The sequence below is a fragment of the Taudactylus pleione genome, unplaced genomic scaffold, assembly GCF_031769625.1.
Source record: "Taudactylus pleione unplaced genomic scaffold, aTauple2 ptg000454l, whole genome shotgun sequence".
NCBI classification, from domain to species: domain Eukaryota; kingdom Metazoa; phylum Chordata; class Amphibia; order Anura; family Myobatrachidae; genus Taudactylus; species Taudactylus pleione.
Window position 1 is genome coordinate 2,257,866 of NW_028284856.1, and position 15,467 is coordinate 2,273,332.

The 15,467-nt window shown below is 44.1% G+C and overlaps 1 protein-coding gene across 3 annotated transcripts in view; it reads right to left on the bottom strand.

The window, feature by feature from the left end:
• The window catches only part of ALPK1 (alpha kinase 1), a 184,988-nt gene that overhangs the window by 106,601 nt on the left and 62,920 nt on the right, over positions 1-15,467 (bottom strand). The window lies entirely within an intron of this gene.

The following is a 15,467-nucleotide window of genomic DNA, read 5'->3' on the forward strand; positions in this document are numbered from 1 at the left end:
CATATATTCTGCCTCTCCTATATTGCATCTCCTCTATTATTTTCATCCCTCCGGTGTATCCCCCCCCCACATGCTCCTCACCTCCCTCTGCCTGCTCTTTCCCATCTGCATTTATTGATACCACCCCCCTACTGTCCCCCATCCTTTATGCCGCACCCGCGCCGCAATGCTCCCCCTACCCAGCGGCTGGCCGATGCAGCCAGGCCGCTTGCAGTGGCCGCAGCTTCCCCTTACAGCGCGGGCCTCGGCGTCCTCGCGCCCTCACCGTCGGGCCTCCAAGTCTGGCTGGCCCGCGGTGGGGGCCCTTCCCCTAGTGGCTCCCAAACACCAGGGGCTGGCGGCGGGAGCGTTGCCGCGGTAACCGCGGCTCCCGTCGTTGGCCCCGCTCAGCTTACAGCGGCGGCCATTTTAGGTGTGCAGGGCTTGCAGAGCCCTGCATTAAAGGCCGCTGGCTGCCGGGATTCAGATTACAGCGCGGGCCCTGGCGTCCTCGCGCCCTTACCGTCGGGCCTCCAAGTCTGGCTGGCCTGCGGTGGGGGCCCTTCCCCTCGTGCCTCCCAATCAACAGGGGCCGGCGGCGGGAGCGTTGCCGCGGTGACCGCGGCTCCAGTCGTTGGCCCTGCTCAGCTTACAGCGGCGGCCATTTTAGGTGTGCAGGGCCTGCAGAGCCCTGCATTAATGGCCGCTGGCTGCCAGGACTCGGGGAGGGCGGGATTGCTGACCCCAGTACCTGGCCCCACATTCATAAATAACCAGGCGCCTGCTGAACCCCAGCGTTTGCGGAGCCCTTATCCCAGTACCTCCACTGCTTCAGGGGCAGGGAGGGCGGGGCGCAACACCCCTATCCGCGTGCAAACCTCCTCTGGCATTTCTCTTTTCTCCAACCCGGCTGGGTTGCAAGCTTCCCCTATGAGGCGTAGTGCTGCTGCGCATGGACATGGCAGTGTCTCCGCTCGCAGCACCCCCATTACGCCGCAGTATGTGCTACCTGTCGCGGCGCCATTGCCGCAGGTGCCCAGCGTTGCGGTTTATGGTCCTGCACAGCCCTGCATTAGGAGCGCAGTGGTCCCCTTATTTTGCCCCGGGCTGCGCGCAGCGGTTGCGCCCAACCGTCCCTCCAGCGTTCCCGCAGCAGTGCTTTGACCCGCGGTTGTCTCAGGTGGCGGGTCAATTCGTGCATCAGGCGGGGGCCGCCCTATGTGGGCCAGCAATTTTATACCACTCCAACGCAAGTCAGGAGGCAGTTTCCGTGGTGCCAGCTACCCCGTCGACTTCCGGAGCAGGTGAGATAACATTGCACCACAGCAACATTGAATTGTCACACTCGGAGGATTCGTCCGACTCATCCAGTTCAGTAGATAAACCGCGTAAGCTAGTGCGCTATTTCGTTCAGCAATTGAAAGGGAAGCGTAAAAGCCCGAATAGATCGCGTAGTTCTGCTGGCAGCTCAGTTCCGGATGCGATGGGCGATGTGGTGCACTGCTCTAACACTGCCATTTTAACAGGCGTTAGGTCGAAAGTGAGGGAGCGTATTAGGAAAGGCAAATACGTAGACATGTTTGCTATTACGCATGACGCCAAAAAAGCTTTGGATACAGCTAAAACTGGGGGGGCAGCAGCAGAGGAGGCAGCTACGCGAATTGGCTTTGCGGGATGTATATTTTTGCGGCTTGCTACACTGAGACTAGGCCTGCCGAGTTTCTGAACATCCTGAAGTACTTACACCTCGTTCATAGCATGCAGTTGTCCGCTAGGCATAATGTCTGGCGGCAATATGACGAGGCTTTCCGTAAGAAGCAGGATGACCAGAAAATTCTTAGCTTCGGCTATAAGGACGTGGAGGTTTGGCTTGAGGTCACTCAGCAAAACAAACCCACCACTGAGGCACCAGTGGGCCGTAAACAGCCCTTTGTTGCCCGTCCAGGTTTCAACACGGCAGGAAAGGGAAAGTGCTTTGCCTTTAATAACGGGCAGTGTAGCAGAGGAGCCAGCTGCCGTTTTAAGCATGCCTGTCTGTCGTGTGGAGGTAATCACACAGTTAAAGAGTGCAAGCGTGCAGGCGGGCAAGCAGCTGGTCAGGGCGAGCGGAATGCTAAGTAGGGCTGTTTCACCAGCGCAATTGGATGTGCTTGAACGTTGGTTGGGCCGCTATCCGCTTAGGGCGGAAGCGGCCTTTTTGTTGCAGGGTTTTCGGGAAGGTTTTCGTTTGCCAATAGTTAGGTCAGTTGCGGTGTTAACAAAAAGGAACCTTAAATCGGCTAGGGATTATCCTGATATTGTAAGGGCCAAAGTGTTGGCGGAGGTGGAATTGGGCCGCATGGCCGGCGCTTTCTCGTCTCCTCCTTTAGCGGATTTGTGCATATCTCCTTTGGGCGTTGTCCCCAAGAAGGAGGTAGGTAAATTTCGGTTGATTCAGCACCTGTCCTACCCGGATGGAGGGTCAGTTAACGATGCTCTGGATCCGAAGGACTGCAGCGTCGCTTACCAATCTTTTGAGGACGCCCTCAGGATAGTGCAGGGGTTTGGTAGGGGAGCGCTATTGGCAAAAATAGACATAGAGTCGGCTTTCAGGTTACTTCCATTGCACCCCGAGTCTTTTAGGTTCATGGGTTTTAAGTTCGAGGGTTCATATTTCATTGATAAATGTTTGCCAATGGGTTGTTCCATTTCCTGTGCCTTTTTCGAATGTTTTAGCTCATTCTTGCAATGGTGCATTCGCGCAGGTTCGGGAAAGACGGGGATAGCCCATTATTTAGATGATTTCTTATTAGTGGGTCCAGCGGATAGCGAGGTCTGCAGCGAGCTGCTATTGTCAGTGCAGGCTCTTTTTTCGCGTTATGGGCGTGCCCATTGCGGTGAAGAAGACAGAAGGGCCCACCACAGTTTTATCCTATTTGGGTATCGAGGTTGATACCGTGATGGGTTTATGTCATTTGCCCCAAGATAAAGTCGCTAGGATGCGCGAGTATTTAGACCTCTGCCTCTCTGCAAAGAAAATTTCATTGAGGCAGTTGCAGTCGTTACTCGGCCTACTTAACTTCTCTTGCCGGGTGATCCCTATGAGTAGGGTCTTCTGCAGTAGGTTGGAGAGGGCCACGGCGGGCGTTAAAAAAGCGCACCATTTAATTCATTTGACTAAGGAGCTTAAGGAGGACGTGCGTTTGTGGTGCGCTTTTTTGCGGGATTTCAACGGTGTGAGGATTTGGTTACCCGAATTGGTGGCCAACTCTGAACTCCAGCTTTATACGGATGCGTCCGGTGCTTGCGGTTTTGGGGCCTTTTTCGAGGGGCAATGGTGCGCCGAACCATGGCCGAAAAGCTGGCACGACGCCGGTTTTACAACTAATATGCTCCTTTTGGAGCTTTTCCCATTTGTGGTGGCAGTAGAGATTTTTGCTGCGCAGCTCAGCAATCGTAGCATAAGTTTCTGGTGCGATAACTTGGGAGTAGTTCAGGCCATAAACAATCAGAGGTCAGTCTGTCCTCAGGCTCTCAGTTTACTTAGGAATCTGATACTTTTGTGTCTAAAGGGGAACATTGATTTCAGGGCTAGGCACGTCCTGGGCATTGAAAACGAGATAGCGGATGCTTTGTCTCGTTTTCAATGGCCTAGGTTTAGGTCATTGGCGTCCGCAGCCAGCGTCCATGGCTTACCTTGTCCCGCTCATGTCTGGCAAATCATCGGGCTGGCATCGATGGACTCGCGTTGAGAGCTTTGGCACCGAGCACCTTAAAGTCCTATACGGCTGCGTGGGATTCGTGGCTGGCTTTCTTAGCTGAAGTAGATCGGGGTAAGACTATTGAGGATAACATGTTGCAATTCGTTTGGATGTGGCACGAGCGGGGCCGGTCTAAGGCCGCAATGTCCGGTGCCTTAGCTTGTATCTCGGATTTTTCGCGCTTGCGTGGCTTGGTAGACCCAACCAAGTCGTTCCTTCTGGCCAAGACTTTAAAAGGTTGGGCTAGAGAGCAGGCGGGACCAGGTGACTCTCGGAGGCCGGTCGACACCGGTTTGTTGAGGAATCTCCTGGTGGCGGTAGCAGGAGTAGCCCTAGCCCAATATGAAGCCTTTTTGTTTCAATTAGCTTTTGTTTTGGCATTTTTCGGAGCATTGCGGGTTTTTCGAGCTGGCGGCTGCTAGCAAGAGGGCAACGAGCTTGGGGATTCTTTTGAATAACGTGATGGTTAAGTCGGATTTGATCTTGCTCAAAATTCAAAGATCAAAAACCGACCAATTGGGTAGGGGGCATTGGTTGTCGATCCCTGCGCATCCGGACCCGAGCATATGTCCAGTAAGCGTAGCTAAGCGTTACAATCTACAGTGTCCGCAGGGCGGTTTGCAATGGCTAGTTCATGAGGACCTTTCACCGCTGACACGTTTTCAATTTTCTGCAATTTCGGTGTTTGATAGCGCTTGATTTACCGGTTGAGCATTATGGCACACATTCGTTTAGGATTGGCGCGGCTACTTGTGCGGCAGCAGGGGGCTCTTCCAGTGACGCAATCAAACAGTTGGGTCGTTGGGAGGTCTTCCGCTTATAAAGGTTATGTGAGAGGCGACATGCTGCCTAATTAGACAGCGCTTCTGGCAAGTTTGTTTTTTGGGAAACCCAGTGCCTTAAGCTACCCGCCGCTAGGGGGGGTTGGAGTTCTTTTCACCTTTTGCCCTCAATTGAGGTTTTGGTGTTGTTCACCTCCATCTGGGTCACTCAAATAACTCAGTTTTTCCCCGCCCTCGTTGTTGGTTACTTTAAATTTGAATTGAACACTAACGCTCCTTTAAATAATTTCCCCTTACAGGTTGTGGTAGGGTGTTTGATAGGGTGTGGATTGTAGGCCATTCATATGTGTTTTGGGCTTGCAGGCACCCCCTTGCTCGTGATAGCCCCGGTAATGTACGTTGGATTGGGGTGCGAGGTTTTCGTTGGAGTGGTCTGTTGTCTCTTCTTTGGGAGTCAGAGAAGAAATGGGGTGCCCCGGATTGCTTGATCATCCATCTAGGCGGCAATGATTTGGGCACGTGTAAGGGTGTTGAGATTATCCTGGCCATGAAAAGGGATTTTCAAACAATAGCTGAGCGTTGGCCGCTGGTGCATTTGGTGTGGTCGGAGGTTATTCCTCGTAGGTTCTGGGGATGGGAGCAAGGTGGCGCGGCTTTGGATAGGGTGAAACTGAATGCCGCAGTGTCTCGTCATGTAGCAGGTCTGGGAGGGCGTGTCATCAAACACCCCCGTATCCGTTTCGAAGAGGTTGACTTCTACAGAGAGGATGGAGTGCATTTGGCAGGAGAAGGTTTGGCTTTGTTTGTTTCGGCTCTTTTGTCGGGCATTAGTGGCAGTTAGTGGTCCTGTTAGCTGGTGGCGGCACGTTGTCTATGGACCCCGTTTTGGCGGAAAGCAGTGCTCCTCGGCGGCTCAATTTAGTGCACCTGAACTTGGTTAGCATCCCCCCTTTGAGAGAGGCGAGTCGGTCGCTGCCTTAGGGGAGGATCAGGTCTCCATCTTATGGAGGGATCAGCACTGTGCTAGATTAAGGGGGGATGGTACTACTCAAGACAGCTCACATTGGGTGGTGGATTCTCCACCTCCTTCTTAGTAATATACTCTTAAATGGGCTGTAGCCGAGTTAGCACTGCTTTTTTCGCCACCATGCTCGATCATTACAATTCAATTCCTAATCTGATTTCAATAAATTTGGCTGCGACCTCTTTTTTGCAAATCTATATCGTTGTCAGTGTCTTTATTTTAGTTGGATAAGTTTAAGTTAAGTATGGTAGAGTAACAAAACTATGGGTGACTTAATGGAATAATAAACTAAAAAAAACAAATCACAAACAACATATCTATAATTTGGTGCATTTATAATAACAATTTGGGAAGATAGTAGGTATGCTGCTATTCATGCCAAATCCAAACTACAAATAAAACACAAACTACTGCATCACAATTGCAGTGTATGGCTCCTCAAGTGTGGAAGTAGATTACGCTACTTTTCCTGCCTTGACATCAGACCTTTTGGAGTGCCAGAGAGCTGTAATACCCACTGAATTGTTCCTGGGAATATGATTGGTGGATAATGCTGACCATTCATGAATCAGAATACTGGACACTGCAGCACTTGATTGCCAGGAGCCATCTAGTGCGTATATTAGCACCTTCTCTGCATTATTTGTCTGAGAGACAACAGAGGACTACATGAACAGTAGGAACTCTATTGGTGTCTAGTATGTATAACTTAATATAACATTAAATTAGGGCTGTATAGTGTATTTTTTAGATACAAATTAGTGGATCATACTGTTCATCATTCAATTGAAAGTAGCCTCTTCGCCGCTAAGCCTATTTTGGCACTTTTTGGGATGATCACATTCCAACAAAAATATTAGTAATCATTTATGCTGTATCCACAGAAGTTATACCATTTATCAGAATACAACCTATCCCAAAGTAAAAAATGCTACTTTTTTTAAATTGAAATTTCAATAAAGTGATTTAAAAGCAACTTAATGTTTTTTTTTTCTACCCACCAACAAGAAACACTTTGTGGTTCTTACATCAACATTTATCTAACTTTCCAAAACACAAAAAAGTCAGACTACATGTAGGTTTTCAGAATAAAATTGTCACTTGAAAATTAAAAATAATTTTTTTTGAGCGTTTGAATGAATCGCATAAGTTGCGTAAAAATAATATGGTAGTCTAACAAGGCATTCCATTTTTAGACAATCTACATTACAACATCAAATTCAGGGATCATTGGATTTATTGAAGCCAGTATATACGATCTGGGCATTAGAACCCCTACCATATCTGGACTTCTTAACACTTTCTATAATATTGGGCAATTTTGACTGGTGAAAACCAGACAATATCTACTAACATTGTTTGAAACTAAGGTGCCTCTCTCCTCTTTCAAATAAGGATGCTCCTGAGTTTTCTGATTCCCAGATGGGAGTGAGATTCCACCATCCCTAAACTAATAGTTTGTGCAGCGCTGATCACAAAACTTCTCAGGGGTCATGTCATTTGAAAGAGGGTTCTACCATCTTTCAAACAAGGGAACCATCGAGTATGTGGGTTAAAGGATGTGGGAGATAGAGCACTTTTAATTTTCTCTCCCATATTTCCTGACTAGCAAATTTTTTTGCAATGTTTATCCTGGAAGTGGCGGCTTCATGAAGTCATTGTGTGTCCAACACGATGATGTCATGAAGCACCATTTCCTCCTGGGACTAAGCGTGAGCAACTTTAAGTGGTGGTGGGACTTTTCGGTACCCCCTCCCATTTGAATAATTGCAGTGCTAAGGAGAATCATGGGCAGTGGCAGTTATATTCCTTTATAAAGTGATGCCGTGTTTACATCTCTATATACTAATCTGAAATGGCAGAGACCAATTTTACTCACAATACTTGTTGCTCACAGGACTGATCTACAGTATAGGCATAGTAAAAAAAAAATACATGTACAGGAATGTATTATATCATATGCACAACTTAAACATACATAACCATTATCCTGTTAATAGAAACCATTAAAAGTCAAGTGTTTACAGAATTGCTTTCTTTGCTACAGCAAAGTTTGAAAAAAAAATGTAATGGAGAATTTCCTGACTCCCTGTATCACAATGGTAAGAGAAACATTCCTGCTGTAACAACAATCATGAGAGAAATGAATATGCACTTCATGGACAAATGTACTCATGAATATAAAGTGGTGCTTAGTAAATCAACTTGAAGATGTTCATTTATTGTTTATTCTGTACCTGTTATCAAGTGAACACAGATGAAGGTGAAACCATACGACCTTTTATAAAGCATTCCACTTACGTAGTTACAGCATAAAAAAATCGTAGTTACAGCATAAAAAAAATGCAAATAACAGTTGTGAAAAGTAGAATATCCTCTGTATAAATCTGCTTTTTTCGGGGATGTTTGCATATAACAAAAATTGTGGGTGTGACAGATTACATATATTTGTTTTCCTTGTATAAGCTGTCCTAGGTTTATGGAGACAAAAGAGATGGACAACCGTTGCCATCTATTAAACTAGTATGGAGTTTAGCTAACATTAGTGCAGAGCGCGTGCTTCTAGTATACCACTAGAGAATCTTTATCTTGGGCAATTAAAAGTGTGTTGGGACACAGCATTGTCATTCTATTTCCCTGTCCCTGCTCCTATATTTTGTTGTACAATCTAGTTTTCTTTTCACAGAAAAGGAGCGCCATGAAATAATGAGAGCGCTCAATCAAAAAAGACTCTTAAGGCAAGCTTCACTTGTTAATATGCACAGACATGAAAAGGAGTGCCCTTTCTTCCTATACAACTACAGCGTGTGCAAATTGCAGGGGGTTTTTTGGCATCAATCTCTGTAGCGACTTCTGAGGGTAAACTGGATTTACATTACTTTCTGACAAGAATTAAATGGGGGCCTTGTGGATATATGAACAGTTTTTAGACGGCAACAGATGGGCATGAATATGCTCCCTAGGCACACTATGAGTGACATCTGTGTCCTCTGAATTCTGGTGGTCCCAGCCAATTAAAAAAGCAAAAGAATAAGTAGGCAAGCTCCCAAACAGCCGGCCAACCAGCATAAGCAACGCTTGTGTTTAGCAACAACACTGTCAGCAACTCTAAGCTGGAAACTTGCTATAAATGATGATGGCACATTTGTGGGTTTGGTTAAAAATCATTATATTTTCTTTACAGATGTCTGGTAGGTGGTTCGTATACTGCTCATTTCTATATACATACACACACACACAATCATTCTACTAATGTGTTTTGTAAAATGTGCCAGGTTGTGAAGCCTGCGTGATCCTTCAGTATATGTACCAATATTTATGGGGACCATAATTAATGAAAAGCATTTTGTTTTTTATGATATATTATTTTCCTCATGGTGATTGTGAATCCTTAACTTGGGTGTAAAGTTGAATAAGGCTGGCAATGCCTGAAGTAAAAGTGTTGTATGGTGTGGTAGGTTATGTTGACGAACATTATTAGGCACATTCAATTGGCCAAGTTAAAAATATTTTTCTAGCGTTGCAGGAAATTTTGGTCGGCTGCAGGGTTTTTGATATTGGCTGCGAGAATTTTAACCACAGTAATTTCTATAGGAAACACTGCCGTTTTATTCTCGCAGCCCCAAGTCAGGTGCAAAGTAGGGGAAAATCGTTAAGTTAAAAATGTCAGGACTTGGTTCAGAACACCCGGGACACCTCCCATAATTAGTCAAATAGAAGTTTTCAATTAGCTTAATTGTGCCAATAACGGGTTAAAAGAAGTGGGACAGGTGCTGGATGGTCGGGACAGGTGTTTTTATAATAGCAGGTGGGAGTTACAGGTGTTTATAAAATATTTTTTTTTTACAGTGGCTTCATATTACTCAAAAATCAACTTGTTGGTATTGTTATTCACCCCAAAAATAATTACAGCATTTATTTTAACAACAAATAATTGCTATCATTTTTTTTTCACTGCTATTAATAAATGCACAAATCAGCCATTTCACAAGTGTTAAAAGGGCAAAATATTTTTCTTTGGGACAGTATTATACATCTATATTGTTGTCCAAAAGGGGGGCATGCTAAGTCCTTGCCCTTACGTTTATTTAAGCTCATCCTATGTATCTTGGTATACTCCAAGATATCTAGTTTGCTAATAATGCTCCAGGTACACTGACAATAGTGGATTAGCCATCTCCCAGGTGGCCCCAAATATGGCTTTTTCTCTGCTTTGTAATAAAGTAGAGAATTAAGCTGTGTACACACTGTCTCAGGATCTGCTGACACAGCAGCCAATCAGGTAATCTATACAGACTTACCGATCCCTGACATCAAAACTGACCACAGCTAGTAAGTTAATATATAGAAAGGAGCTCTCCCAGCCACCAAAAAGATGGCCGCCGGTCCATTGAGGGGCTCACAGATAACGGGATAAGGCGCATGTGAACAGAAAGGCGCAACAGATGTATAGTTGAAGCTCTAGTGACATCTTCCACACAAGCGCATCTCGATTAGAGACATCTGTGTATGCGCATCATGAAGCACCCACAAACACTGACAGCTGATTACAACACTTAGCAATCAGTCACAAAGTATACTGTATAAACCCACACAGGCAATGGCTGGCATCCTTTCTAATTATATTGTAACTTTCCTGTCTATACTTTTAGATTGTGGCTTTTATCATCATGTAATTTGTAATGGTGCAGAAGTACAAATAAATATTAAACAATACCTGGCTATTAATTAATTTACCATCCTAACACCACACATACTGGCCACTCACCGTCACTCATACTGCAGCTACGGAGCAGAGGAGAGACCAGCATAGAAGTTTATCTGAAGGGCGAGTACTAACCCAGCTAAATCATTTCTATACATCATGGAGCCCTTTGATTAGCTGATAATGCTTTTATCCTGTTGAGGTGCTGTGTACATAACAAGTGGCCCTTTGGCTGAGTCGAAACAAATCTACTGGAAACGGTGTAGTTTATGATAAGTGTATGGAATTGTCCCGATTGAAACCGTACAAGAGACAATAAGCCGGAATCATTGTAAAAGGAACTATAACTGTAAAGGTTTAACTACTAGTACAGAAGATCAATAACCATTTATGGACAAATAGATATTAAGACATAAGGGCGGAAGTGTAATTTCCTAATATACAGCATCACTTCAAGTGGGACAACTCATACTGTAAATACTACTTAAAATAACTGGTGTTAATAAGCACATGATTACTGCATGACTGATTTAACCTGATACAACAAATATATTATTCCAAATGATCCCGGATTGCCTTCCGACTATAAGGTTTGCTGGTTTTTCTATGAGGACACCTCATACTGATATTAACTGCTAAGGATAATCTGTTAATCAATGAGCACTGTATGATTTTTTTATTCATTATGCTTTGTACCTGTATGCTCATCTTAGAATATATCCTGCATTCAAAATCTGATGGTTTTTCTTCTTTAATATTTGTCAAAACCCAAATATTCAGTAAACTTGGAAGACCACTGAGCGGTTTAACAGCATCTGAGCACCAACAACAAATGATCCACAGGTGGAGTAAAAGCATGTTAAGTTCCCTTCTACTAAGTAAGGAGAAATAAAATGACCTTGAAAGTGACAAGTTTTATTTTAAGGTGCCAAAATCAAGCAATGGCAAACAATAATAATAAACTTAGTAGCACCTAGGTAAATTGTTATATCGTAAAATAGTTTACAAATTTATAGCAATCTTCATTATTACATAATGTCATATTTGAAGCTATTGTTATGATAACAATACTGCATAAACTGGAGGGAGAATGATTACAGGGAGATTCTACTGTTTGCATAATTAAACAATTAAGATAAGCATTATAAATACTTTTATCAATATAAGAATAATGTTTGAACCTGCCAGTGGTTAATGTGTCACTGGTTCCCGGCTATGTCCATGTATCTTGATCTATAACTAGAAACCGACTCATAGGTTTGATTGCATTGACTTCTATATACATACAGTACACACACACATATAATAGATTTATAGCTTGCAAAAAAAAAAAAGAAGGACTGTTTAACAGTTTAATATTTGTACTTACAACACTCAGTCATTTGAAACCCAATAAATGGACAATTGCCAATTTAATATACTATACTGCTGCTCTCAGGGCCTGATTCATTACCTATCGCAACTGCGATTCCGCACTCAATCATCAGACCCCATGCAGTATGATTGACCGTTTGGGGGTGGTGATGGGGAGAAGGAGGGGGGGGGCAGGAAACGCAGGCGTGCCAGTGGTTTTTAATGCAGTTACAGGGGCATGCATAAATTACTGCAATGCCATACGCAGCTTGGGCTTTCACTGCGTGCGATGAGGTTAGCAATTTCTGAGTAAGGTCAGGCCTTGTGTATGTGTGCGAAGCTCCGATTGTACTCGATGTTACCTATGGTTTCACAGACTTGCAAAGTATTACGGATGTGTGTAAGGTAAGTGGGCGTTCTTGTGTTTGGCTGCGGAGGCATTGTGATAGCAATCATTAGCAAATTTTCACAGTTAGACTGCGTGCGTAAACGCAACTGTGATCGCAATAGTAATCCTTGCTGAATTAGGCCCTCAATCCAGAGGAATAAGTTAGTCACAGTACAAAGACATGGGACCATCCAACTTTTGAAAAAAGTTACCCTTCTATGAAGAAGCTGTGCATCTTTTTCATTGTTCAGTTCATTTACTCCATTATATCAAGTTCTTGATGGTAAAAAAAAAAAAAACTTTGCAAAAGCTTACATAATAGTGCAACAGAGCTTATGTCTGTATGACATACAGGTAGAATATATTGTAGTCCATTACATGAATGCATCTCAGTCTTTACATATCTCACTCATCAGATATTGATTGTAGCAATATCCAAAATTCTACATGCAGAATTACAACTGTACAACACAGCAAAGTCCAAAACCCTGGGATCCCTTAAAAAGAATCTACAAATCCAGGTATATTTCACAGCAACTAGGTTTTCAAACACCTGTCGATTGGTTCACAATACAACTAACTGTTATTTAGATAGCGCACACACATTCCACAGCACTTTATAGAGAACTAGCTGAAGTACCTGGCATTGCCCAGGTTTAAATCTTCATAATAAATCTTTAAAAAGTTTTATTAGGTGATGTCGTCCAGTGGAAGGCCCATAACAGGCTCAAAGTTCTGCCCGGGTACACCAACAGGAGGTCCAACCTGGACCTCAACCCCCTAGTATGTCTTCTGGGATGCAATGTTCTCACTCTAACGTTTTTGTTCAAATTATGTGATGTTGTCCAAATCCATCCAGTGAAAGGCCCAGAACAGGTTCCATGGATCAAAGTTGTGCCTGATGCACACTCTGCTGTGAGGTCAGACCGAGACCCCATCCAATTCTATTTAGGCATCGCAGACCAATTGCCACCCCTCTGTGAAGTTTTCATCTAAATCCATCTAGTGGAAGGCCCAGAACAGGCTGTCCATGTCAAAGTTCTGACCAACGTCCACGTGTCAATGTTCTGCCCAGTGTACACCAACGGGCGGTTCGACCGGAACCTCAACCCCCTATTTTTTGGGGGGGATCCAATGTTACCACTCTGTTCTGAGCCTTCCACTGGATGGATTTGGATGAAAACTTCACAGACTCCCCGGGTCAAAGTTCTGCCCAGCGTACACAACGGGAGGTCCAACTGGGACCCTATCCCCACTAAAACCTGGCCAGGATACAACTGGACCACCTCGCATCGGTTTCATCCCAATGGTGCAGGGGTATCCGCTTGGGGGCATGCCCAGTACTTACGGAGGTGCTGGGCTCCCCCCCCAAGGTTTTCTCCTCACAGCGTCGATAGGTCACCATAACTTTTCACACCCGTGGGACACTGCTAAAAGGTCAGGACACATTTTGCCCCTTTAAAATAATTTCGGGGGCGCGGTGCCCCGCTAAAATAGCCTAGCAAGAACGCTAGGTTCTACTCGGTTACGTTTGGATCTAATAAAACATCAGCTTATTGGCTCTCTCACTTGTTTTGGATAACCAATGAAATAAATTCGAACTTGTGCTAATTTGGTGAAAAGAACCAAACTGATCATCTCTATTATACACACGCACGTACGTACGTACATACATACACACACATTCATATTATATATACAGTCAGGTCCATAAATATTGGGACATTGACAGAATTTTCATATTTTGGCCTCTATTCACCACCACAATGGCTTTGAAATGAAACAAACAAGATGTGCTTTAACTGCAGACTTTCAGATTTAATTTGAGGGTAATTACATCCAAATCAGGTGAACGGTGTAGGAATTACAACGGTTTCTATATGTGCCTCCCACTTTTTAAGGGGCCAAAAGTAATGGGACAAACTAAACAATCCTAAACCTAAATTTCACTTTTTAATACTTTGTTGCAAATCCTTTGCAGGCAATTACAGCCTGAAGTCTGGAACACATAGACATCACCAGACGCTGGGTTTCATCCCTGGTGATGCTCTGCCAGGCCTCTACTGCAAATGTCTTCAGTTCCTGCTTGTTCTTGGGGCATTTTCCCTTCAGTTTTGTCTTCATCAAGTGAAATGCATGCTCAAACGGATTCAGGTCAGGGGATTGACTTGGCCATTGCATAACATTCCACTTTTTAGCCTTACAAAACTCTTTGGTTGCTTTTGCAGTATGCGTCGGGTCATTGTCCATCTGCACTGTGAAGCGCCATCCAATGAGTTCTGAAGCATTTGACTGAATATGAGCATATAATATTGCTCGAAACACTTCAGAATTCATTCTGCTGCTTTTGTCAGCAGTCACATCATCAATAAATACAAGGGAACCAGTTCCATTGGCAGCCATATATGCCCACGCCATGACACAACCACCACCATGCTTCACTGATGAGGTGGTATGTTTTGGATCATGAGCAATTCCTTTCCTTCTCTTCTCTTCCCATCACTCTGGTACAAGTTGATCTTTGTCTCATCTGTCCATAGGATGTTGTTCCAGAACTGTAATGGCTTTTTTAGATGTTGTTTGGCAAACTCTAATCTGGTCTTCCTGTTTTTGTGGCTCACCAATGGTTTGCATCTTGTGGTGAACCCTCTATATTCACTCTTGTGAAGTCTTCTCTTCATTGTTGACTTTGACACATATACATCTACCTCCTGGAGAGTGTTCTTGATTTGGCCAACTGTTGTGAAGGGGTTTTTCTTCACTAGGGAAATAATTATTTTGTCATCCACCACAGTTGTTTTCCGTGGTCTTCCGGGTCTTTTGGTGTTGCTGAGCTCTCCAGTGCGTTCTTTCTTTTTAAGAATGTTTCAAACAGTTGATTTGGCCACACCTAATGTTTTTGCTATCTCTCTGATGGATTTGTTTTGATTTTTCAGCCTAATGATAGCTTGCTTCACTGATAGTGACAGCTCTTTGGATCTCATATTGAGAGTTGACAGCAACTGATTCCAAATGCAAATGTCACACCTAGAATCAACTCCAGACCTTTTACCTGCTTAATTGATAATGAAATAACGAGGGAATAGCCCACACCTGTCCATGAAATAGCTTTTGAGTTGATAGTCCCATTACTTTTGGCCCCTTAAAAAGTGGGAGGCACATATTGAAACTGTTGTAATTCCTACACCGTTCACCTGATTTGGATGTAATTACCCTCAAATTAAATCTGAAAGTCTGCAGTTAAAGCACATCTTGCTTGTTTCATTTCAAAACCATTGTGGTGGTGAATAGAGGCCAAAATCTGAAAATTCTGTCAATATATATATATGTCTAAAGTGACCGACACACAGCAAGTGTAAAAATCAGGGTTAATGAAAAACAAGAGAACTGTCTTGGAGTGCTGCCAATTCAGTTCTGGCACTTCATACAATATATTGGACTGAGCCAGTTATTAGATATGATTACTTCCATTAAGAATCTGGGAGGTTCTGCAACA